We start from the raw sequence: 13,280 nt of genomic DNA on the forward strand, positions 1-13,280 counted from the left end.
ACATATTGTGACTTTACTGAGCTCATCTGTGACCAGATTCCTCTGCAGGGTAATTGAAAGTGAATGGAAATGGCTATTTATGTATGCTCAGCCATTAGATGTTGCTTTCATCTCTGATTTCATCGGATGATGAGTCAAAATAGACACTGAGATTGTTGCCTGCGGGCGGCACTTTGTGTGTTCAATTAATGAAGGCCTGTGCATAGCACGGGTCATGAAAAGGCAGATGGTGGGGGAAGCTGCACTGTTAGACTTCAGAGATGCCTCACTAGCCCAATGGGGGTGTGTATCTGAATTTTTCTAGGATTTGATGGCCACTAGGGGTGTTGGTGGCCCTTAGCTATAGTCACAATCCTATGGCAGTGTTGTGTAACGTTTTTCATGGATGTGAAGAAAAAAAATTTAAACCCACAAGATAAGAGTTCATGATGCAATACACTTAGTAAGTCAATGCGTATTTCAGGGTATTTCAGAACCTGAGTATACTTCCGCTTATTGTGAATCTCTAAGAGAGGGAGGTAATAAAGTTATCAAATGTATACAAGGAAGTCAGCATTTGCTGAGCACCTATGTGCCATTTACCACGTTGAATGCTTTACATAGGTTACCTAATTTAATCCATATAACTATTTTATGACGTAGCTTTGTTTTTTGGAATGATGGTCTTGAGGCCTGGAATGCTTCAACAGCTTTGCCAAGGGCATTATGAGCAACTGGCTTTGCTGGGATATGAACCCAAACAGTTTGGCGGCAGAACTCATGCTCTTGACCACAACACTATTTTCTTCCTTTTTTAATTTTTCCAGAGAGTGTCTTGCTCGAGCAGAATCCCACAGAACACACTTTTAGAAGGGCATCCCCAGGATAAAGACATCAGGTATTCCTGGGACCTGCCCCAGCTCAGGCTCAAGACATTAATGATATAATGATACAATAACAAGGAAACACAGAGCCAAGGTTAGACATTTTTCACCTCACCCTAGCCTGCTCCTTTTCCTCTCCGTACCAAATAAATGAATGAGTCCTGGACGTTGGAATCAGAGCTGACCCCCCATTTTCCTGAGCATTGGAGTTTGCCTTGTGCTTATCTAGCTCATTCTTCACGTTTCTAGTCAAGCATCACAAAGACTCTTACAATAGTATTTCATTAAACTCTCTCATTTTTGAGTGCATATGATGAGTCAGGCCCGGTGTCAGCTGTGGCATTCAGAGGGTTCAGGCACAGTTGCAGGAATTTAACAGGGATAAAAAACTGACTTTGTTGGTCAGGCTGATTAGAGACCGTGGCTTAGAAATGGCATTCCTAATGGGCCACCGAAGACTTAACTCCAGGATTAGACCGACTTACTCACCCAGGCCTGGAAGAACCGTACAACCCTGTCACTCTCCAGCCTACTCCGTGTACTTACCACACAGATGTGAGCAGCCTGGACAGGAGTAAGGGAGGGCTGGGAGAGACATTAGAAGTTCCTCCTGTGCTTTTCTCTTCGGAGAAGGAAGATAGACGTTCCTGCTCCCCTCTGGCTAAAAACAAGTAGTGGGGAAAGCTGTTGCTGGATGGAGATAAAACAGCTAAACACAGAGTCTCTCAAGGAGCTCAGAGTCCGGTGGAAGAGACAGGCAGACAGACAAATGAAACATTATGAAATAAAAGTATGCAGGAGTAGGGGATAAGGCAGATTACAGGAGAGGTGGTTCGCATTTCAACCACTTAAACAAAATTTCCATTGTTTCCTTCCCTCTGACAGGATTACATTTTCATGTATTAGTGTTACTCATTCATTCATTCATCCATCAAGCATACACTGAGTACTAACATGAATTGAGCCCTGGAGATACAAGGCTGAATAAGATGAGGCCTGAAACCCCTCCCCCCTTTAAAACATTTTTATTTTACTTGGATTAAGTAACCGTGAGTTAACTGATCACCAACCGCTGGTATACAGGTTACATGGAAAGTCCTCAAGGAAGCGCCACACAGGGTTGGTAAGCTTGGGAAGGGAGGAGACATGTAGTACAGGGTGGGGCCACCATCAGAGTATTATGGTTTGGCAGGGATGGGGAGAAGGAAAGTACAGTAATAAATGGGAGAAGAGCCTCCGAAGTGAGCTGTGGAGGATCTCCCTTCCAGTTTTCACTTGCTCCACAATTTTGGAACGTAATAAAAGCGCATCTCTTATGAAGATGGGCTTGTACCCATGGAAGTTCAAATGAGGTCCCGGGAAAGTCTTCGAATTGGTTCGGTAAAACACTGACTGATTGGAGTATTCTGACGTCAAAGGACGTGAACTGGTAATTATTCTATTTGTGAAGGGAAGATGGAAAGATTGAGGACCTGGAGATGGAGAAGCTAAATTAGCCCTAATGAAATATAATGGATGTAGAAACTAGGGTATCCTAATACGTCGTTCCATAAAATCAGATCTGGAAATTAAAAGAGTGCAGACGACGATGTAAAATTTCCATTACTTGCTTGAACTTAAAGGGAACAAAGCCATTACTTGCCAGTATGAAAAGTTGTTCCAGAGGAAAGGCTGTGTTTTTGCAGAACCTTCACTCTTTAAATGCTCACAGTTGAGAGGACAGGGGAGAACTTTCTGCCCCTCCCCCCACACCCAGCTCAGCAGTTTTGATCCTGCTGACTGCTCTACTGTTTATAACACTTATCACCTAACACATTGTATAGCTTACTTCTTTATTATATTTCTGATTTATTGTCTGTCTCCACCACTAGAATATAGGCTCCACAAGGGCATGGATGGACCTTTGTATATTTCTTAACGTATCCCAAGAGCCTAGATGAGCTCATGGCAACTATAGGTTTTTAACTGTTGCATGATGAATTCTTTGCCAAATTCCTCCAAAGGACTAAACTGGAAGTCATTTTATGAAAAAAAGAAAAATTACTTTTAAGAGAAAAAAAGGATCCTTTGAAAAGAAGAGTGAGTGGGTTGTAACAGATCATTCTCAGGGTCTGAGTTAGAGAGGAAGACAAAGCAATGAAGTGGAAACTGATTTGGTGATTTGGTTAGACAAACTGCTTCCCAGGAGGTATTTAAATAAGAAAACTGCTGCAAGAAACTTGGACTTACAAAACAAAAATTTTCCTACCCCTGTCAATTGTTTTAAGACAAGGATGTCCAGGTGACCTTCATTGCTTCTGCTTATTTAGTCCACAGTTTCGTGGGAAATCATTGGTTAACTTGTTTCATTGCTTACCAGACCCAGGTGAGCCCTACGCATCTGGACTATTTAGGGCTGTAAAGATTCAGTAAAATAGATAGGGGCCATCAGTGAGCTTGAAGGTCTTCATTCAGCTGCTGCAGTGGAGAAGGCATAGAAAATTGTCTGTTTTTCCTTCTCTAATCCTGTAATTGTTTTCTCTTCTGGAGACTGGGTTAATTATATAGTGGCTATTTTAGGTTGCTTCTGACTACATAATGTTTGTGTTCCGTGTTTTTTTCATGTGAAAAAAGGAAGGCTCATTCTTGGGTCCCTGAAATAAAAAGGAAAACAACAATAGCCAAGATTTGTGCAATAATGGTCAGCAGCTTTATTTCTTTAAAACATCACCATGACCCTAAGTAGTGCCATGACTGTACTATTACTTGCAATGACCTGAGGCTCAGAGTTGTCAAGTTTTTTGTCTAAAAATACACAGCTAGGAAGGTACTCCAGGTGACACTTGGACCCATCTGTTGGAACTCAAATCCCTGGGTACTCTCTACTGCTCTGAAGTTATCATAGTCTTTATGCAGTAATGGCCTGATTGTTAGTCTTGTCTTAACGTTCTGCCTGGCAAATTATGGACTATGAATCCTTGAACTTTACAGCACAATCTTTTCTCAGACTAATTTTTCTTAATCGTTGAAATAACTTTACAATATCAAGAAGAAAAAAAGAAACTTTATCCTCCAATTTTATTTACTAGTTTCACTTCTCTAAAAGTATACAAACCTTTGAGGTTAATATCAAGATAAGATCCGAACCATTACTGGCTTTTTTTTTTTTTTCCTATGCTGCAACTGGAGTAGCCAGAAATAACATGGAAACTTCTAACTTTTTTCACCTCACTACTACCAATCTCTTATGCTATAAAGACCAAGAGGATAGAATTATTGTGTGATGAAATCCAACAAGAACCCCCCTTTTTAAGTTTTGCTTGAGTATTTATCTATTCTAATAATGTTTTACCATTAGGTAGTTTTTCTTTCTTTCCTTTCTTTCTTTTCTCTTTTCCTTCTTTCCTTCCTTCCTTTCTTCTTTTTTCTTTTCTTCCTTCCTTCCTTCCTTTCTTTCTTTCTTTCTTTCTTTCTTTCTTTCTTTCTTTCTTTCTTTCTTTCTTTCTTTCTTTCTTTCTCTCTCTCTCTCTCTCTCTCTCTCTCTCTCCCTCTCTCTCTCAGGGAGCATAAGCCATTTACTCTTCCTTATGTTAAAACATGCATTTTGAAATGTTCTGAAATACCATCTACTCTGTTAGAAATACTGCACATTTTTCAAATGCTGCTGTATGTGTTTATTCTAGCTTTGGTGCAGTGCTGACTGCTGCCCTCAGATCTAATCCTTGTCCTGCCCCAGCTTGAGTGGGCTGATCCCTGCAGGCTCTTTCCCAGGTTCATGTGTCAGCTGGCTTTTGGCTCAGTGTGCTAGATGAGAAGCCCTACAGGAGATGGGAAGGTGAGAGAAGTGGAGATGTCAGAGTGTAATAGGGAAGAACAAATCTGACTCCACATTAGATGTGTTCCTTTCACTTTTATCTTCGTGCTCTGTTGCCTGTGCATAGTCATACTGGCTCTGTACCATTTTGTAAAAGATATATATATATATCTTTTATATATATATACAGGATAGCCCATTCTCAAGGCTCTGACCTTTAAGAATCCATTTACAAAGGGATAAAAAGTTGCAGAACTGAGAATAACACTTGTTTTGTTGGAGGTCTACAGGAACATCATGACCTGTCCTTGGCGGACAGCTGCAAGAACGAAGGATTCTGATACCAAGAAGTTTGTAACAACCAACCTTGCCCCTCCCTCACCTTGCCTTTAAAGGTGCTTTGCTGAGACCCTTCCAGGTCTTTTGGGCATGAGCTAGTATTCTTGCATGGACCTGCAATAAACCTTTCTCTGCTCCAAACGCCAACATTTCTTTTTGGCCTCTTTGTTCGTGTGTCAGGCATGTGAACTTGCATTTGGTAACAACTGTATTTCTTTTTATTTCGTTTTTTTTAAAGATTTGTTTAGGCTGTGCCGGGTCTTAGTTGTGGCACACGGGATCTTTGTTGAAGCATGTGGGATCTTTAGCTGCGGCATTCGGACTTCTTAGTTGGAGCATGTGGACTTCTTAGTTGCAGCATGCATGCGGGATCTAGTTCCCTGACCAGGGATTAAACCCAGGCCCCCTGCACTGGGAGCTTGGAGTCTTATCCACTGGACCACCAGGGAAGTCCCAAGATTTCATTTTGTTCCTCTCTTTCTGGTGTCTCAGGCAGGGCTATACATTTTTCATGGTACTAGCTCCTGTCTGCCAGTCTTGCCGTGAAAGCAGCCTCTGCTGAGTGACCCTGGCACCTGGGCTCTGGTAACTTTACTTCCTCCCTTTATCTTTCCAGCCTAGGGAGAACAGTGTTTGCCTGATGTTGCTAATATCTGGATTCCCTCTCACCGTTTCATTTGGCTTCTAGGTTTTTTCATTATCTGTGTAACCAACTTTCAACATTATGTACCCTCTGTTGTAAATACTTTAAGTGAATTGTGTTTTTCGGAACAAAATAGGCATTGATAATCACATTAAGTTACTGAGACAAGCAACTTTGTTATATTGTAATATTAATAAATAATAAAAATAAATAAAATAAAAGCAATTAATGAATAGTAATATTAATAAACATTGAGGGAATTTGCTTAAGTTCTGAATGAGTTCACATTCACTTTTCTGGACTAATAGGAAAATGAACGGGCAAATGATTTTTACATAAATCCACTGTTATTTGTAAGGCAGAGCTATCATTTCTTTTTTTTAAATTAATAAAAGTTTTTTGAGAAGTTTTAGGTTCACAGCCAAGTTGGGCAGAGAGTACAGTGAGTTCCCGTAACCTTCATCCCCACCCATGCCCATAACTTCATTTTTATTGTCTCAAATGAAGATGATGTAATAAATGATTAGCAATACTAGTCCTGTTGTTCTGTTTGCGAGGGCTGATATTGAGAAGGCGAAACAAATGTAGCTTTCTAGAATTTTCCACCAGGTAATGTAGCAAATAATATCTCCTTGTATGTATGAATGTTCTGAAGAGAAATACAAGCCAGGAGTCCCTTCAGCTGAAAGAATTCTGGACGTGGAGTGTATGAGTGCCTTCTGGCTTGGGGGAAATGGAGGAGGGGGTGGGGCTGAGCTTGGGTGCCGCTTATGGGAGAGGGGAAGGAAGTCGGAGATGCCCCTCACAATCAGGTGGTGTATTCTGGGGATGGGGGTTGAGGAGGGAGACTGTAGAGACACATCAGGACACACTAAAGGGGAAGCCAAGCAGGTTAACTATGGATGAGTGAAACATTTTAGCAACTCCATCTCAAGATGTAGAGGCTTTTTGCATAAGAGAACATCTGGCAGGTGCTGAAGAGAAAGATTGGGAAGTCCATGAATAGTGCAGATGGGACAGAGTCCCAAGACTGAAATTCCCTGGGAACAATGGGGCACTGCATCAACAGCTTGAGAGACCTGGGAAGTCACATAGAATAGGGATGACTTGGTATTTTGAGAGACACCTTAGACGTTGTCCTCTTGTTTCTGACATCTCCCTCTCTCCCTCCCTTCCTCCCCTCCTTCCTTCCTTCCTTCCATTTCACAATTATTTATGAGTGTCTACTTAAGTGTTAGGCATTGTTTGAGGCCGTGGTGATACATTAATAATTAAAATAGACAACACCCCCACGCCCCACCTTCAAAAGAAAACAGTCAATAAATATAACAAATAAGTCATTTAAAAAAATTCATTCAACATTTACAATGTGCAATTCAGAAGCATACTTCTATGTTATTATTTTTTATGGAGGTAAAATTGGTCTATGACATGATATAAGTTTCAGGTGTACAACATTATAATTTGGCATCTGTGTACACTACAAAGTTACCACCACCAAAAGTCTAGTTACCATCAGTCACCATAAAAGTGATCCCTTTACACATTTTGCTCACCTCATCCCCTCCCCCTCTGGTAACCACGTATCTGTTCTTGGTATCTATGAGTTTGTTTGTTTTATTTTATTTGTTCATTTACTTTGTCTATTTTTTATTATTATTACTTTTTAAAAAGATTCCACATATGAGTGAAATCATATGGTATTGTCCTTCTCTGTGTGACTTATTTCAGTTAGCATAACACCCTCAAGGTCCATCCATGTTGTCACAAGTGGCAAGATTGCATTCTTATATAGCGCTGAGTAGTCTTCCATTGCGTATATATCTATACCATATCTTTTTTCTTTTAATTGAAGTATAGTTGATTTACAATATTGTGTTAGTTTCAGGTGTACAGCAAAGTGATTCAGATATATATATTCTCAATCAGATTATTCTGATTTTATAATTTCAGATTATTTTCCATTATAGTCATTAGAAGATATTTGAATACAGTTCCCTGTGCTATATGGTAAATGCTTGTTGCTTATCTGTTTTATGTATAGTAATTTGTATCTATTAATCCCATACTCCTAATTTATCCTTCCCTTCCTTCCTTTTTCTTTTGCAACCACAAGTTTATTTCTATGTCTGTGAGTCTGTTTCTGTTTTGTATATAGATTCATTTATATCATTTTTTAGATTCCACATGTAAGTGATACCATATAATATTTGTCTTTGTCTGACTTACCTCACTTAGTGTGATGTTCTTTATGCCCATCCATGCTGCTGCAGATGGCAATATCTTATTTTTTTATGGCTGAGTAATAATCCATTGTATATGTATACAACATATTCTTTATCCATTCATCTGTTGATCAGTACTTGGGATGATTCCATGTCCTGGATATTGTAAACAGTGCTGCTATGAACACTGGGGTGCATGTATCTTTGCGAATTAGAGTTTTCATCTTTTCCAGATACCATATCTTCTTTATTCATTCATCCATTTTGTTAAAAAAAGAAAATGGTGCCTGAAGTGTTTGTTGGGGACAAACAGGTATGGAGTGAATGAGGAGGAGTGTGGTTGCATGTGAGTCCAAAGGTATAATAGGGGATGAAGTGAATCATGTAAGGCCTGGTAGGCTTTTATACTGGGTCATGTAAGGCCTCTGGCTTTTATGCTGGATGAAATAAGAACTGTTTGCAAGATTTTGAGCATAGGTGTGAAATGATATATGTTTTAAAAAAAAATTTATTGACGTATAGTTGATTTATAGTGTGTTTATTTCTGCTATACAGCAAAGTGACTCAGTTATATATATATGTAATGTATTATATTATATATATATTCTTTTTCATATTCTTTTCCTTTATGGTTTATCAGAGGATATTAAATATAGTTCCCTGTGCTATACAGTAGGACCTTGTTGTTTATCCATCTTATATATATATATATCCATCCTATATAGTCTGCATCTGCTAATCCCAAACTCCCAATCCTTCCCTCCCCACCCGCCTCCCCCTTGGCAACCACAAATCTGTTCTCTATGTCTGTGAGTCTGTTTTTGTTTCATAGATGTGTTCATTTGTGTCATATTTCAGATTCCACATATAAGTGATATGATCCAATATATGGTTTAAATGGATCACTCTGGTTGCTGTGTAAGAAAGACTGTGGAAAGCAATGCACATCTATTAGAATTCAGTTGCAATAATTGGGTGAGAGCTAATGATGATTGGGATGAGGATGGCTGCAGGGGAAGTGGTAAGAAGAGTTTGGATTCTGGATGTAATTTTAAAGGAGAGATAATGGAATTTGTGGAAAGATTGAATGTGGCATAACAGAAAAAGAAAGGAATAAAAGTGACTCCAAAGTTTGGCTTGAGCAACTGGAAAGATGGAGTTGCTGTGAGCTGAGATGAGGAGATGGCAGGTGGAGCAGGATCTGTGGGCATGCCCAATTTGAGATGCCAAGTAGAACATTCAAGTAGAGACAAGGATCAGGCAGCTAGATGTTGGGAGTTTTTAGTGTATAGCAGCTATTAAAAGCTACCAAACTGGGTGAGATCACCAATGAAGCAATTGTGAATAGATAAAAGAAGTCCAAGGGTATTTGAACGTCAGCCATACCGAATGGATTGCTGACTGCCCATGTAAGGCAGGAAAGGAGAAACCACCAACAGGAAGAAGGTAGAAACCTCATGATGAGCAGGATCAGAATAGGAGCCTTGGTGTCTTGTCCCTTTCCTCCCTCCCTGCCTCAGCATCAGAGGAGGACAGGCAACAGGAAGAGGAGGGTCGAAAAGGGAGGAAGTCAACCAATGTGCTCCTCACCCTCCTCCAAGTTTCTAGAGTCGTGAGTTTAGTCTGTGCCAGGGCAGAGAGAAAGAGGACCTAGGATCAAATTTGAGACTGAAGTCAAATGAGCAGCACTGTCAGTTGTAAAGATCCAAAATGTGACAGTTTTAGTAACTGAAAGTGGCTACAAAGATATGGAGCCAGAATGAGATACCTGAAGGGAGCCTGCTTCCCAGGCTGGAAAACAGTGTGGGATTATGACCAAACCAAACTGGTGTCTGCTTGCCTGCCCGCATTAAAGCTGATCTACTGACACTGGGTTGTGGTGAAGGAAAGTGCAGCATTTATTGCAGAGCACAAAGCAAGGAGTCCAGGTAGCTAGTGCTTAAAAGGCCTGAACCCTCTGAAGGCTTTCAGGGAAAGGTTTTTAAAGACAGGGTGAGGGAGGGGGGTTGTGGGGTGTGTGATCGTCTCATGGACAGTCTTCTGATTGGTTGGTGGTGAGCTAATTGGGAATCAACATCACCAACCTTCTGGTTCCAACCAGTCTGGGGTCCATATACTTGTGGGCAACATGCAATTAACTTCTTCCACCTGGTGGGGGTTTCAGGATCTGCAAAATAGCTTGAAGGACATGGCTCAGAATATAATCTATAGCCCTTGAGGAGGAACTAAAGGTACTTGACTTTGTTTAATGGCTAAACTATTATAATATTGTCTTGCTCGACAGTTTTCCTTTCTTTCTGCATTTTCTCTCTTCTCTGGTTAAATTTACTCTTTGGAACTCAGGGAAGGCCTAGGAGGGTAAAATTTTCCACAGACAAGAGGCAGTTGGAGGACATTGGGAGGGGGTCTTTTTCAGGAAGGCCGCATGGGGTCCTGCTCAGTTACAGGGTGAGAACAGAGCTAGTGTACACTTATTAGGGAAAAAACCTTTTAATGTTCACAACCTGTGAAGGACTACTCACAAAACTGGGGCATGTCAGTGTCTGATGCTAAGAGATCTACAAGAGAGACGGTGATGGGCTTTAATTCACTCACCTATAAAAGAGGTAGGTTGGACAATGAGATAATCTCCAAGGTCATTTCCAAATCTCAAATTCTATCATTTTATTTGAAGCACCTGAGATCAGTGGTAGCACAGTGGCTGGTGTGAAACCAATATTTTGTTAAACAGTGATTTTTTTTTTCTTTGAAATTACACTGTGATAACATGATTTTACCACTAGAGTAAGAATGAAACTAAAGAGCTTTTTAAATCCAGTTACTAAAATACTTTTAAGATTCTGCTTTTACGGCAAGCATTACCAATAATAAGGAGCAATGTAATTTCTTCCAATATGCATAGCAAGCACGTCAATGAAATTTCAGTTTATGCAGACACCTGCTTTATTGGTTTAATGAGAATCTAAAAATAAGAACTAATGTCCTATGTGGAGATGAACACACTGACAGATTTGTTTGACACAGAGTTCCCAAAATTGAGGAACATATTCTTCCAACTCATGTTTTGGCCTCTTTAAGCCCACAAACAGCTATCTTCTAGCATACTTAATGACAGATGTGCTCCAGAAATGATTCCTGTAATTCTTCCACATTAGTGTAGGAATCAGCTAAGGTCACAGAATGCAAATCAGTGATTTTACCACACAAAATTTATTCTAATTTTCCTCTTGGGAAAAACTTGTAATTGAAACACATTGGTTTTGGGGAATATTTGAGGCCCATTTTGCAACTGCAAATATACAAATATTGAAACTTAAACAGCAACTAATGGTCATGGTATGTGAGTGACTATGTTATAAAACATATCAAACATGGCATCCGGGTGACTATGTTATAAAAGAAAAGCCATCTGAAATTGACTCGAAATTCATTGCTTTTTTGAGCAGACTTTTTCCTAAAATTTAGAGGATATATGAAATTACCAAAAGTAAGATTTTGGGAAAGTGTATCATTTCAGAGGAAAAAAATGTGCTTAAGTAATATCTGATCTGATATGCTCAGTACAGTCCTGTGTCCTTCGCAGGTATGGACTGATCACTTGATTGGGATTTTCATAGAGATGGAGGGATCCAACATAGGAAAAGTGCATCTCAATCATTTATAGTTTTCATTTCATAGGAATTGAGGTGAAATTTTCAACTTTATCTAAGTAGTAATAAAATAGTAGGCTAAGATGTTAATTTCAGTAAAATTAGAAATGGTCAAAAAGTATACATTTAATAGTTTCTATCCAGAATATTGAGGCTTTGTGATGGTTTGCCTGTCTTGCACAGTTTTTAAACTTTTATTTTTGTATATATACTTTAAAAATTCTAGAAATGCTATTTTCTTTTGAAACAAAAGGGTGGATATTATATATGTATAGATATATTATATATGTATATATATTATGTATATAAATCTATCATCTATCTATCTATCTATCTATCTATCTATCTATCTATCTATCTATCATCTATCTATCTACCAATCATCTGTCTATCTATCTATCTAGCTAGCTAGCTAGCTACAGAAATATAAAACACACCACATATAACTAGATGAGCATCTACTATGTACGAGTTCCTTACATGGTTCCTCACAGTAAGTTCTGAGATTAGTAATAGCTTTACTTACAGGTGAGAAAACCGATGCTCAATAAATCTTAAAAACTTGTTTAAGGTCATGCAGCTAGTTAACGGCAGATAAAGACTGATTTTCAGTCTATTTGATTTTAATCCCACGCTCTTTTCACTCTCCTGTGCCTTTCTGCAAACCTACTAAGGAGGCAAGACAGATCTACAAAAGAAATGAATGTGAGATGATTATTTCCTTTACAAATAAATTCACTCTAGATTTTTTTTCAGTGATTGGTGTTTAAAATACCATTTGCTTTTATATGCAATTCATTGCATAGAGTTTTCAGGAATGTAAGTATTACATAACATGAGACATGTCCTTTAAAATGAATGTAATAGATATGGTCTGGGTTTCAAAAGATCTTTGTTGTTATGTTCCATATGTATTACTTCCTGGCATCTTGACTAATGTCATGGTAGAATCCTTTTCAGAGAGTAGAAATGACACTGAAAGGAGCCCGTATACGTGAGGCATCAGGATTGTCACAAACTGCAAAGGTTTATTAAGTCTCTATAGTGTGTCAGATAGTGTTCAGGCAAGACAAACGTACAAAACAACTTTTCTACCATCAAGTCCCATGACAGAGTATGGTTCCAAGGTAATAATCAAAGATTTCTATAGACACAGGGCAACATAGTCACATATTTCTAGTGACATATTAAACACCATGTTTCCCAAGCCACGCTAGGTAAGAGGTGAAAATAAGCGCAGAATAACAGTACATTATTTCTTTGGCTCTGCTTCATTCATTCGACAACTATAAAACTGTTACTGATTGCTTTTGAGTTGTCCTTAGTGTTTCACCATAAAGGACAAGCTCAAACACCATCATTTTACTTTTTACCAGCCACAGCTTTGCTGCCAAGTTTCCCAGTGCCAAAGAGCAGATGCTACTGCCCAGGGCGCTTGCCTTGGCTCCCTCCTACTTCCTGCCCCTAGCTTTTCTCAGTACTAAAACTATTTCATTGTGCCAAAGCCACTGCTGGGGACAGCTTTGGTGCAGAAATCTCATGTTGTGTTCTCCACTGGTCTGTGAAGAATCCCCCTCTCCCTCTTTTGTATCACATTCCTAGTATATGTGCAACTCATGTCTTCAGGCTTCTCCTCTGTGGATAGAAATAAAGCTACATTAGCATAATGTCCAGAATGTGTTCACTCTTTTGCTCTCATTTGTTAAACTTCAGTAACTTACGAGTCCACACCCTTGCCTGAGTCTCTTCACTCAAGTGTGGGAATCC

The sequence above is a fragment of the Hippopotamus amphibius genome, chromosome 9 (assembly GCF_030028045.1).
Source record: "Hippopotamus amphibius kiboko isolate mHipAmp2 chromosome 9, mHipAmp2.hap2, whole genome shotgun sequence".
Lineage (NCBI taxonomy): Eukaryota > Metazoa > Chordata > Mammalia > Artiodactyla > Hippopotamidae > Hippopotamus > Hippopotamus amphibius.